Source organism: Coregonus clupeaformis, unplaced genomic scaffold, assembly GCF_020615455.1.
Source record: "Coregonus clupeaformis isolate EN_2021a unplaced genomic scaffold, ASM2061545v1 scaf0920, whole genome shotgun sequence".
NCBI classification, from domain to species: domain Eukaryota; kingdom Metazoa; phylum Chordata; class Actinopteri; order Salmoniformes; family Salmonidae; genus Coregonus; species Coregonus clupeaformis.
Window position 1 is genome coordinate 200115 of NW_025534374.1, and position 13368 is coordinate 213482.

The following is a 13368-nucleotide window of genomic DNA, read 5'->3' on the forward strand; positions in this document are numbered from 1 at the left end:
CAACAACAAATAATGGGACCCGATGCCTCTTTGCTTGGAACTCAGCATTAAAGTGGCATTCTGCAGTTGCTATATCCATTTTTGGACATATAAATAATGATTATATACCCCATTGATTAATGAAGAATATAACTTATGAACGCTTCATCAGCATACTTCAACTGCCGTACCCAATCAGAACCCAAAATATAAGCTTTGTACTCCAATGTTTGTGAACAAAGTAAATGTAAACAACCACTGTTTAGCCTCAAAACATGGTTAAAAGACGCTACGGGCAGATTTGGCCCGGACAAGACTACTGTAGTCTCTGTAACTCTCCCCACACTCACACCAACTTCACTAGACTACTGTAGTCTCTGTAACTCTCCCAACACTCACACCAACTTCACTAGACTACTGTAGTCTCTGTAACTCTCCCTACACTCACACCAACTTCACTAGACTACTGTAGTCTGTGTAACTCTCCCCACACTCACCAACTTCACTAGACTACTGTAGTCTCTGTAACTCTCCCTACACTCACACCAACTTCACTAGACTACTGTAGTCTCTGTAAATCTCCCCACACTCACACCAACTTCACTAGACTACTGTAGTCTCTGTAACTCTCCCCTCACTCACACCAACTTCACTAGACTACTGTAGTCTCTGTAACTCTCCCAACACTCACATCAACTTCACTAGACTACTGTAGTCTCTGTAACTCTCCCCACACTCACACCAACTTCACACTCAGCAGAAACAGGCTTTAGCTGTATAATTGAAGAAATTCTAGAAAATGTTTCCATCATGTGCTGTTTTCAAAATGAGTTCAAAACTGATGACACAAGACTCCTTGTAGGCCTGTTATACAATCATACTGACTGATCCATCTGGATATACAATCATGCTGACTGACCCGTCTGGCTATACAATCATACTGACTGACCCATGGATCTCTATCTATATCATTAAATAGGGTTCAGTTGAAGATGCATATTTTGCTGACGCATTCTCTGAACCAAGCATCCTGTTTCAGTTTAGTTCAGAAAGACTCTCACTTCCCCATTCTGTCATTAGAACCTCGTCTGATGCAAATGACTGCAGCTTTTCTAAGAACAAACATTGCTGCACTCTTCTCTCATTCTCTAAATGTTTGTAATAACTTGAAGCCAGAGTTCACAGTACTGCACAGAGTTACTGGTGAAAAGAGGGAGGGACTGACAGTAACTGCACAGGCAAGCAAATGTCAAGTGAATGAATGAATGAATGAATAAATAAATTAACAAATGAATGAATGAATGAATAAATGAGTTGAAACAAACTAAAGTGGTAACATTTGTGCAGTTACCACCCAGCAAACATGACCCCATGACCCCATGTGTGCACCGGCTAGTCCACACCAAGCCTCACATCAAGCCCACACCAGCCCAACGGGCTAGCCCACACAAAGCCCACATCAGCCCAACGGGCTAGCGCAAACCAAGCCCACACCAAGTCCACACCAGCCCAACGGGCTAGCCAACACCAAGCCCACACCAGCCCAACGGGCAAGGCCACACCAAGTCCACATCAGCCCAACGTGCTTGCCCACATCCCAGCTACTTCATAATGTTAAGGCGGGGGCTCATTAGAACATTTTGGGGCATGGTTTGCACACAGTTCTTCTTCTCACCTGCCTTGGGGCCAACTGTCTTGGGGCCACCTGTCTTGGGGCCACTTGCCTTGGGGCCACCTGCCTTGGGGCCACTTGTCTTGGGGCCACCTGTCTTGGGGCCACTTGCCTTGGGTCCACCTGCCTTGGGTCCACCTGCCTTGGGTCCACCTGCCTTGGGTCCACCTGTCTTGGGGCCACCTGTCTTGGGGCCACCTGTCTTGGGGCCACCTGTCTTGGGACTACCTGTCTTGGGGCCACCAGTCTTGAGGACCAACGTGGAGCCAATGAGCAAAGGCAGGTTCACCGAATGTGGGCAGCCTGCAGGGACCAATACTGTAGCCCTAATTATTTATAATTCTTCTAAATAAAATGGACTTTTAATAACTGAATTGACTGGAAATAATACCCACTGTCTGTGTGTGGATTTAATAAGCAGTAATATGTTTGAAGGATATATTTGATTTCTAAATTGGGGGGGGTTTGTTGCACACACAGAGTCATTAAAGCAGAGGAAGAGGAAGATGGTGATTAGAGGTCTGGGTATGCTGGATCTGAGATAGACTACTGTGTGAGTACAGCAATTAAGTTATTTGTTTTTATCAACATGGACACATCCTAAAATCTGTATTTAAAAGTTGAAAGATACATAGTTGATTTCAAGTATTGCTTATAAACTAGTTGCTTATGATGTAGAGAACTTAATTTAATCTTAATTGTTCTTGTATTTGATGTAATGTATCATAGTATGTAGTCCACTTTAATAGCCTTCCTTTGATATGCAATTCTCCAGTAAATGTATTCTGCGTATTTCAGAAAATAGCAGCCTATTGAACATACTGGTGGAAACAGAGGTACAGAGAATTGAGGAAGAGGAACCTAACGAACAGAATGTTGGTTCTTAGAAAGATATTCAGAGTGAATGAGGGTTGGAGGGGAGTTTCCCCCCTCAATTGTCAATGGGTCTGATGGACCAGCTCTCTGTATAAAAGACAGGTCAGATCAGACCTCAGGCATAGAACCAGACCAGAGCATCAGAGACCAGAACATCAGAGACCAGAACATCAGAGACCAGAACATCAGAGACCAGAACATCAGAGACCAGAGCATCAGAGACCAGAACATCAGTGACCATCTCAGACAACACAATCTTCAGCATCTCAACCATCTCTGAACCATGAAGACCCTGACTGCTCTACTCCTCCTGGGACTGCTCTGCTCCCTCCATACCACGTCTGCAGGTGTGTGTGTGTGTGTGTGTGTGTGTGTGTGTGTGTGTGTGTGTGTGTGTGTGTGTGTGTGTGTGTGTGTGTGTGTGTGTGTGTGTGTGTGTGTGTGTGCTGGGGAGTGGATGAGTAGCCATGCTGTGTAAGACGCTGTTGGATACACTCCTGGAGATCTTCATGATAACTGTGGTTTATGATCATTTGTTTCCAGCTGTCATTGCGTTGGAAACGGCAACTGAATGCTGTATGCATTTCACCCCGGAGGATCCCTCTTAATGCAAGTGGTTTCTCTCAGAGCAACCTCCAGTAGCTGCCCTCGCAAAGCACTGATGTAAGTAACGCGTAGTCTAAAGTTAACTGGACATCTAGGCTAGCGTGGTCCCAGATCTGTTTGTGCTATCACGTCAACTCCTTGTTATGCCTAACATGACCAGGAGTGACAAGGAGTTGGCATGATAGCACAAACACATCTGGAACCAGGCTATATCTAGGCTACACTGTACTAGACCAGATGGAGCATTCATATTATAGACTGGATGTCATGAGTGACAATGTGTTGTGACTCTGTTGCAGTTTCACCACAAAGAAAGGGAAGACATTTTGTGTTGACCCTTCTGAAGCCTGGGTCCAGAGTCATGTGACCAAGATTGAGAGCAGATCGACCATGATGTCGTCAACCCCCATCCCCTCCTAACACCCTAACCCTTGGTTGGGCACTATGAAGGGAACAGGGTGTCATTAGGGATGCAGACCTGGTCAGACATGTCAATACCCTATCTGAGCTTGGTATGGAGTAGGTTCAATGTAATGTGCTAGGTCTAGGATATATTCATTGTTTATTTTTCTGTAACTGTAAACATATTTGACATGTAGCTATTCGGTAACCTATTTAATATTTTATATGTTATAAATCCGTTGAAGCTTTCAAACATATCCTGTGAAAGAGTGGATCATATTATTAAATTAATGTATTTACTTTGATGATATTGTGATGGATTGATGGGTTGTATATATAACTATTCCACTATACTGATATATATATATATATTGTTTTTTTCGCTTTGTCCATCTGCAGTTCTTTAAATAAATCAAGTATTCTGAAAAATTCTCTATGATATTCATTTTAGCATTCTCAATGTATCGAGAATATACATTGAGTGTACAAAACATTAGGAACACCTTCCTAATATTGAGTTGCACCCCCCCCCCCTTTTGCCCTCAGAACAGCCTCAATTCGTCGGGGCGTGTACTCTACAAAGTGTCAAAAGTGTTCTACAGGGATGCTTGGCCCATGTTGACTCCAATGTTTGCCCACAAGTTGTGTCAAGTTGGCTGGATGTCCTTTTGGGTGGTGGACAATTCTCGATACACACAGAAAACTGTTGAGCGTGAAATGTTCCTATTGTTTTGTACACTCAGTGCATGGACTATCTCTGTCACAAGCCCTTTCAAATCCCTCTCATCGATCTCATCAACACTGACTGGCCCCATCTAGAGGAGCAAAACGGAACTAACTTCCAAGACATTTAATTGTTATTATGAACTGGAATAATGCTGTAATAACATAGTCTGTGTGTTACTTTATGAACTGGTATAATGCTGTAATAACAGTCTGTGTGTTACTTTATGAACTGGTATAATGCTGTAATAACATAGTCTGTGTGTTACTTTATGAACTGGTATAATGCTGTAATAACAGTCTGTTACTTTATGAACTGGTATAATGCTGTAATAACATAGTCTGTGTGTTACTTTATGAACTGGTATAATGCTGTAATAACAGTCTGTGTGTTACTTTATGAACTGGTATAATGCTGTAATAACAGTCTGTGTGTTACTTTATGAACTGGTATAATGCTGTAATAACATAGTCTGTGTGTTACTTTATGAACTGGTATAATGCTGTAATAACAGTCTGTGTGTTACTTTATGAACTGGTATAATGCTGTAATAACATAGTCTGTGTGTTACTTTATGAACTGGTATAATGCTGTAATAACAGTCTGTGTGTTACTTTATGAACTGGTATAATGCTGTAATAACAGTCTGTGTGTTACTTTATGAACTGGTATAATTCTGTAATAACATAGTCTGTGTGTTACTTTATAAACTGGTATAATGCTGTAATAACAGTCTGTGTTACTTTATGAACTGGTATAATGCTGTAATAACAGTCTGTGTGTTACTTTATGAACTGGTATAATGCTGTAATAACATAGTCTGTGTGTTACTTTATGAACTGGTATAATGCTGTAATAACATAGTCTGTGTGTTACTTTATGAACTGGTATAATGCTGTAATAACATAGTCTGTGTGTTACTTTATGAACTGGTATAATGCTGTAATAACAGTCTGTGTGTTACTTTATGAACTGGTATAATGCTGTAATAACATAGTCTGTGTGTTACTTTATGAACTGGTATAATGCTGTAATAACATAGTCTGTGTGTTACTTTATGAACTGGTATAATGCTGTAATAACATAGTCTGTGTGTTACTTTATGAACTGGTATAATGCTGTAATAACATAGTCTGTGTGTTACTTTATGAACTGGTATAATGCTGTAATAACATAGTCTGTGTGTTACTTTATGAACTGGTATAATGCTGTAATAACATAGTCTGTGTTACTTTATGAACTGGTATAATGCTGTAATAACAGTCTGTTACTTTATGAACTGGTATAATGCTGTAATAACAGTCTGTGTGTTACTTTATGAACTGGTATAATGCTGTAATAACATAGTCTGTGTGTTACTTTATGAACTGGTATAATGCTGTAATAACATAGTCTGTGTGTTACTTTATGAACTGGTATAATGCTGTAATAACAGTCTGTGTGTTACTTTATGAACTGGTATAATGCTGTAATAACATAGTCTGTGTGTTACTTTATGAACTGGTATAATGCTGTAATAACAGTCTGTGTGTTACTTTATGAACTGGTATAATGTTGTAATAACATAGTCTGTGTGTTACTTTATGAACTGGTATAATGCTATAATAACAGTCTGTGTGTTACTTTATGAACTGGTATAATGCTGTAATAACATAGTCTGTGTGTTACTTTATGAACTGGTATAATGCTGTAATAACATAGTCTGTCTGTTACTTTATGAACTGGTATAATGCTGTAATAACAGTCTGTCTGTTACTTTATGAACTGGTATAATGCTGTAATAACATAGTCTGTGTTACTTTCTGAACTGGTATAATGCTGTAATAACAGTCTGTTACTTTATGAACTGGTATAATGCTGTAATAACATAGTCTGTGTGTTACTTTATGAACTGGTATAATGCTGTAATAACAGTCTGTGTGTTACTTTATGAACTGGTATAATGCTGTAATAACATAGTCTGTGTGTTACTTTATGAACTGGTATAATGCTGTAATAACAGTCTGTGTGTTACTTTATGAACTGGTATAATGCTGTAATAACATAGTCTGTGTGTTACTTTATGAACTGGAATAATGCTGTAATAACAGTCTGTTACTTTATGAACTGGTATAATGCTGTAATAACAGTCTGTTACTTTATGAACTGGTATAATGCTGTAATAACATAGTCTGTGTGTTACTTTATGAACTGGTATAATGCTGTAATAACATAGTCTGTGTGTTACTTTATGAACTGGTATAATGCTGTAATAACAGTCTGTGTGTTACTTTATGAACTGGTATAATGCTGTAATAACAGTCTGTGTGTTACTTTATGAACTGGTATAATGCTGTAATAACATAGTCTGTGTGTTACTTCATGAACTGGTATAATGCTGTAATAACAGTCTGTGTGTTACTTTATGAACTGGTATAATGCTGTAATAACAGTCTGTTACTTTATGAACTGGTATAATGCTGTAATAACAGTCTGTGTTACTTTATGAACTGGTATAATGCTGTAATAACAGTCTGTGTGTTACTTTATGAACTGGTATAATGCTGTAATAACAAGTCTGTGTGTTACTTTATGAACTGGTATAATGCTGTAATAACAGTCTGTGTGTTACTTTATGAACTGGTATAATGCTGTAATAACAGTCTGTGTGTTACTTTATGAACTGGTATAATGCTGTAATAACAGTCTGTGTGTTACTTTATGAACTGGAATAATGCTGTAATAACAGTCTGTGTGTTACTTTATGAACTGGTATAATGCTGTAATAACATAGTCTGTGTGTTACTTTATGAACTGGAATAATGCTGTAATAACAGTCTGTTACTTTATGAACTGGTATAATGCTGTAATAACAGTCTGTTACTTTATGAACTGGTATAATGCTGTAATAACATAGTCTGTGTGTTACTTTATGAACTGGTATAATGCTGTAATAACAGTCTGTGTGTTACTTTATGAACTGGTATAATGCTGTAATAACAGTCTGTGTTACTTTATGAACTGGTATAATGCTGTAATAACAGTCTGTGTGTTACTTTATGAACTGGTATAATGCTGTAATAACAGTCTGTGTGTTACTTTATGAACTGGTATAATGCTGTAATAACATAGTCTGTGTGTTACTTTATGAACTGGTATAATGCTGTAATAACAGTCTGTTACTTTATGAACTGGTATAATGCTGTAATAACATAGTCTGTGTGTTACTTTATGAACTGGTATAATGCTGTAATAACAGTCTGTTACTTTATGAACTGGTATAATGCTGTAATAACAGTCTGTGTGTTACTTTATGAACTGGTATAATGCTGTAATAACATAGTCTGTGTGTTACTTTATGAACTGGTATAATGCTGTAATAACAGTCTGTGTGTTACTTTATGAACTGGTATAATGCTGTAATAACAGTGTGTTACTTTATGAACTGGTATAATGCTGTAATAACAGTCTGTGTTACTTTATGAACTGGTATAATGCTGTAATAACATGTGTTACTTTATGAACTGGTATAATGCTGTAATAACAGTCGTGTGTTACTTTATGAACTGGTATAATGCTGTAATAACAGTCTGTGTGTTACTTTATGAACTGGTATAATGCTGTAATAACAAGTCTGTGTGTTACTTTATGAACTGGTATAATGCTGTAATAACATAGTCGTGTGTTACTTTATGAACTGGTATAATGCTGTAATAACAAGTCTGTGTGTTACTTTATGAACTGGTATAATGCTGTAATAACAGTCTGTGTGTTACTTTATGAACTGGTATAATGCTGTAATAACAGTCTGTTACTTTATGAACTGGTATAATGCTGTAATAACAGTCGGTGTGTTACTTTATGAACTGGTATAATGCTGTAATAACAGTCTGTGTGTTACTTTATGAACTGGTATAATGCTGTAATAACAGTCTGTGTGTTACTTTATGAACTGGTATAATGCTGTAATAACAGTCTGTTACTTTATGAACTGGTATAATGCTGTAATAACAGTCGGTGTGTTACTTTATGAACTGGTATAATGCTGTAATAACAGTCTGTGTGTTACTTTATGAACTGGTATAATGCTGTAATAACAGTCTGTGTGTTACTTTAAGAACTGGTATAATGCTGTAATAACAAGTCGTGTGTTACTTTATGAACTGGTATAATGCTGTAATAACAGTCTGTGTGTTACTTTATGAACTGGTATAATGCTGTAATAACAGTCTGTGTTACTTTATGAACTGGTATAATGCTGTAATAACAGTCTGTGTGTTACTTTATGAACTGGTATAATGCTGTAATAACAGTCTGTTACTTTATGAACTGGTATAATGCTGTAATAACAGTCTGTGTGTTACTTTATGAACTGGTATAATGCTGTAATAACAGTCTGTTACTTTATGAACTGGTATAATGCTGTAATAACAGTCTGTGTTACTTTATGAACTGGTATAATGCTGTAATAACAGTCTGTGTTACTTTATGAACTGGTATAATGCTGTAATAACAGTCTGTTACTTTATGAACTGGTATAATGCTGTAATAACTAGTCGTGTGTTACTTTATGAACTGGTATAATGCTGTAATAACAGTCTGTTACTTTATGAACTGGTATAATGCTGTAATAACAGTCTGTGTGTTACTTTATGAACTGGTATAATGCTGTAATAACAGTCTGTTACTTTATGAACTGGTATAATGCTGTAATAACAGTCTGTGTGTTACTTTATGAACTGGTATAATGCTGTAATAACAGTCTTGTGTTACTTTATGAACTGGTATAATGCTGTAATAACAGTCTGTTACTTTATGAACTGGTATAATGCTGTAATAACAGTCGTGTTACTTTATGAACTGGTATAATGCTGTAATAACAGTCTGTTACTTTATGAACTGGTATAATGCTGTAATAACAGTCTGTGTGTTACTTTATGAACTGGTATAATGCTGTAATAACAGTCTGTGTGTTACTTTATGAACTGGTATAATGCTGTAATAACAGTCTGTGTGTTACTTTATGAACTGGTATAATGCTGTAATAACAGTCTGTGTGTTACTTTATGAACTGGTATAATGCTGTAATAACAGTCTGTTACTTTATGAACTGGTATAATGCTGTAATAACAGTCTGTGTGTTACTTTATGAACTGGTATAATGCTGTAATAACAGTCTGTTACTTTATGAACTGGTATAATGCTGTAATAACAGTATGTGTGTTACTTTATGAACTGGTATAATGCTGTAATAACAGTCTGTTACTTTATGAACTGGTATAATGCTGTAATAACAGTCTGTTACTTTATGAACTGGTATAATGCTGTAATAACAGTCTCTGTGTTACTTTATGAACTGGTATAATGCTGTAATAACAGTCTGTTACTTTATGAACTGGTATAATGCTGTAATAACAGTCTGTGTGTTACTTTATGAACTGGTATAATGCTGTAATAACAGTCTGTTACTTTATGAACTGGTATAATGCTGTAATAACAGTCTGTTACTTTATGAACTGGTATAATGCTGTAATAACAGTCTGTTACTTTATGAACTGGTATAATGCTGTAATAACAGTATGTGTGTTACTTTATGAACTGGTATAATGCTGTAATAACAGTCTGTTACTTTATGAACTGGTATAATGCTGTAATAACAGTCTGTTACTTTATGAACTGGTATAATGCTGTAATAACAGTCTGTGTTACTTTATGAACTGTTATAATGCTGTAATAACAGTCTGTTACTTTATGAACTGGTATAATGCTGTAATAACAGTCTGTTACTTTATGAACTGGTATAATGCTGTAATAACAGTCTGTTACTTTATGAACTGGTATAATGCTGTAATAACAGTCTGTTACTTTATGAACTGGTATAATGCTGTAATAACAGTCTGTGTTACTTTATGAACTGGTATAATGCTGTAATAACAGTCTGTTACTTTATGAACTGGTATAATGCTGTAATAACAGTCTGTGTGTTACTTTATGAACTGGTATAATGCTGTAATAACAGTCTGTGTGTTACTTTATGAACTGGTATAATGCTGTAATAACAGTCTGTGTGTTACTTTATGAACTGGTATAATGCTGTAATAACAGTCTGTGTTACTTTATGAACTGGTATAATGCTGTAATAACAGTCTGTGTTACTTTATGAACTGGTATAATGCTGTAATAACAGTCTGTTACTTTATGAACTGGTATAATGCTGTAATAACAGTCTGTGTTACTTTATGAACTGGTATAATGCTGTAATAACAGTCTGTTACTTTATGAACTGCTATAATGCTGTAATAACAGTCTGTGTTACTTTATGAACTGGTATAATGCTGTAATAACAGTCTGTGTGTTACTTTATGAACTGGTATAATGTTGTAATAACAGTCTGTGTGTTACTTTATGAACTGGTATAATGCTGTAATAACATAGTCTGTGTGTTACTTTATGAACTGCTATAATGCTGTAATAACAGTCTGTTACTTTATGAACTGGTATAATGCTGTAATAACAGTCTGTTACTTTATGAACTGGTATAATGCTGTAATAACAGTCTGTTACTTTATGAACTGCTATAATGCTGTAATAACAGTCTGTTACTTTATGAACTGGTATAATGCTGTAATAACAGTCTGTTACTTTATGAACTGGTATAATGCTGTAATAACAGTCTGTTACTTTATTAACTGCTATAATGCTGTAATAACAGTCTGTTACTTTATGAACTGCTATAATGCTGTAATAACAGTCTGTGTGTTACTTTATGAACTGCTATAATGCTGTAATAACAGTCTGTGTGTTACTTTATGAACTGGTATAATGCTGTAATAACAGTCTGTTACTTTATGAACTGGTATAATGCTGTAATAACAGTCTGTTACTTTATGAACTGCTATAATGCTGTAATAACAGTCTGTGTGTTACTTTATGAACTGGTATAATGCTGTAATAACAGTCTGTTACTTTATGAACTGCTATAATGCTGTAATAACAGTCTGTTACTTTATGAACTGGTATAATGCTGTAATAACAGTATGTTACTTTATGAACTGCTATAATGCTGTAATAACAGTCTGTGTGTTACTTTATGAACTGGTATAATGCTGTAATAACAGTCTGTTACTTTATGAACTGGTATAATGCTGTAATAACAGTCTGTGTGTTACTTTATGAACTGGTATAATGCTGTAATAACAGTCTGTTACTTTATGAACTGGTATAATGCTGTAATAACAGTCTGTTACTTTATGAACTGGTATAATGCTGTAATAACAGTCTGTGTGTTACTTTATGAACTGGTATAATGCTGTAATAACAGTCTGTTACTTTATGAACTGGTATAATGCTGTAATAACAGTCTGTTACTTTATGAACTGGTATAATGCTGTAATAACAGTCTGTTACTTTATGAACTGGTATAATGCTGTAATAACAGTCTGTGTTACTTTATGAACTGGTATAATGCTGTAATAACAGTCTGTTACTTTATGAACTGGTATAATGCTGTAATAACAGTCTGTTACTTTATGAACTGGTATAATGCTGTAATAACAGTCTGTGTGTTACTTTATGAACTGGTATAATGCTGCTAATAACAGTCTGTTACTTTATGAACTGGTATAATGCTGTAATAACAGTCTGTGTGTTACTTTATGAACTGGTATAATGCTGTAATAACAGTCTGTTACTTTATGAACTGGTATAATGCTGTAATAACAGTCTGTTACTTTATGAACTGGTATAATGCTGTAATAACAGTCTGTGTGTTACTTTATGAACTGGTATAATGCTGTAATAACAGTCTGTTACTTTATGAACTGGTATAATGCTGTAATAACAGTCTGTTACTTTATGAACTGGTATAATGCTGTAATAACAGTCTGTTACTTTATGAACTGGTATAATGCTGTAATAACAGTCTGTGTTACTTTATGAACTGGTATAATGCTGTAATAACAGTCTGTTACTTTATGAACTGGTATAATGCTGTAATAACAGTCTGTTACTTTATGAACTGGTATAATGCTGTAATAACAGTCTGTGTGTTACTTTATGAACTGGTATAATGCTGTAATAACAGTCTGTTACTTTATGAACTGGTATAATGCTGTAATAACAGTCTGTTACTTTATGAACTGGTATAATGCTGTAATAACAGTCTGTTACTTTATGAACTGGTATAATGCTGTAATAACAGTCTGTTACTTTATGAACTGGTATAATGCTGTAATAACAGTCTGTTACTTTTATGAACTGGTATAATGCTGTAATAACAGTCTGTTACTTTATGAACTGGTATAATGCTGTAATAACAGTCTGTTACTTTATGAACTGGTATAATGCTGTAATAACAGTCTGTGTGTTACTTTATGAACTGGTATAATGCTGTAATAACAGTCTGTGTTACTTTAGGGCTAGATCAAAAATCTCCAGGACCGAAGTGGAAGAACCCTGGTATAGGTCAATAAAAACACAAGGATTATTCACATTTTTTATTGGTTAGGTCATCCAGCTACCTTACCGTTCAAATAGTTAAAATTATTTGAAATATAAATCTTCAAGGATAACAGCCAAACTGAAAGTGAAACTTCAAACAAAAATATCATTTCGCGAATGAAAAAAACAACCTCCAAGCACCTAAACTAAAGTAAAGCACAAAACATCAAACAAACAAAACAGTCATTCCTATTTTTATCACTATACATAACTTCAAAAATAATAATAAACATATTAATAAATGAATGTAAACAGCATTGATACAACATGGGCAGGAATAGATTAGACAGACTGGTGACACTCATTTCACTCAACTGATCAGTCTCTCTTATTCTCTCTATTTCCAATCTCATTTCTCTGGGGGTTTCCCAGGGCTTCTCCCAGGGGTGGGGGTGTGAGTTAGGGTTGGTGGTGGGGTGGGTGGGTCGGGTGTGGCCAGGTGTTGTATTCTGTCGTAAGTAAGGCTGATGATGATGATGATGATGAAGGTGGGTCTAGACACCGAAGGTGTTCTCTCCGCTGTACGCCACGTAAAAAAGCCGTCCTCGTCCTTCTCCTTCTCGTACAGCTGTCCCATGGTGATGCCGCAACGGACAGACATGAGGAAGAGGGGAAATGTAGACGTAAACAG

The 13368-nt window shown here is 36.0% G+C and overlaps 1 pseudogene; it reads left to right on the forward strand.

Annotated features, from left to right (window-relative positions):
- Positions 1-2699: 2699 nt before the first annotated feature.
- Positions 2700-3877, forward strand: LOC121583455 (annotated as a pseudogene).
- The last annotated feature ends 9491 nt before the right edge of the window (positions 3878-13368 follow it).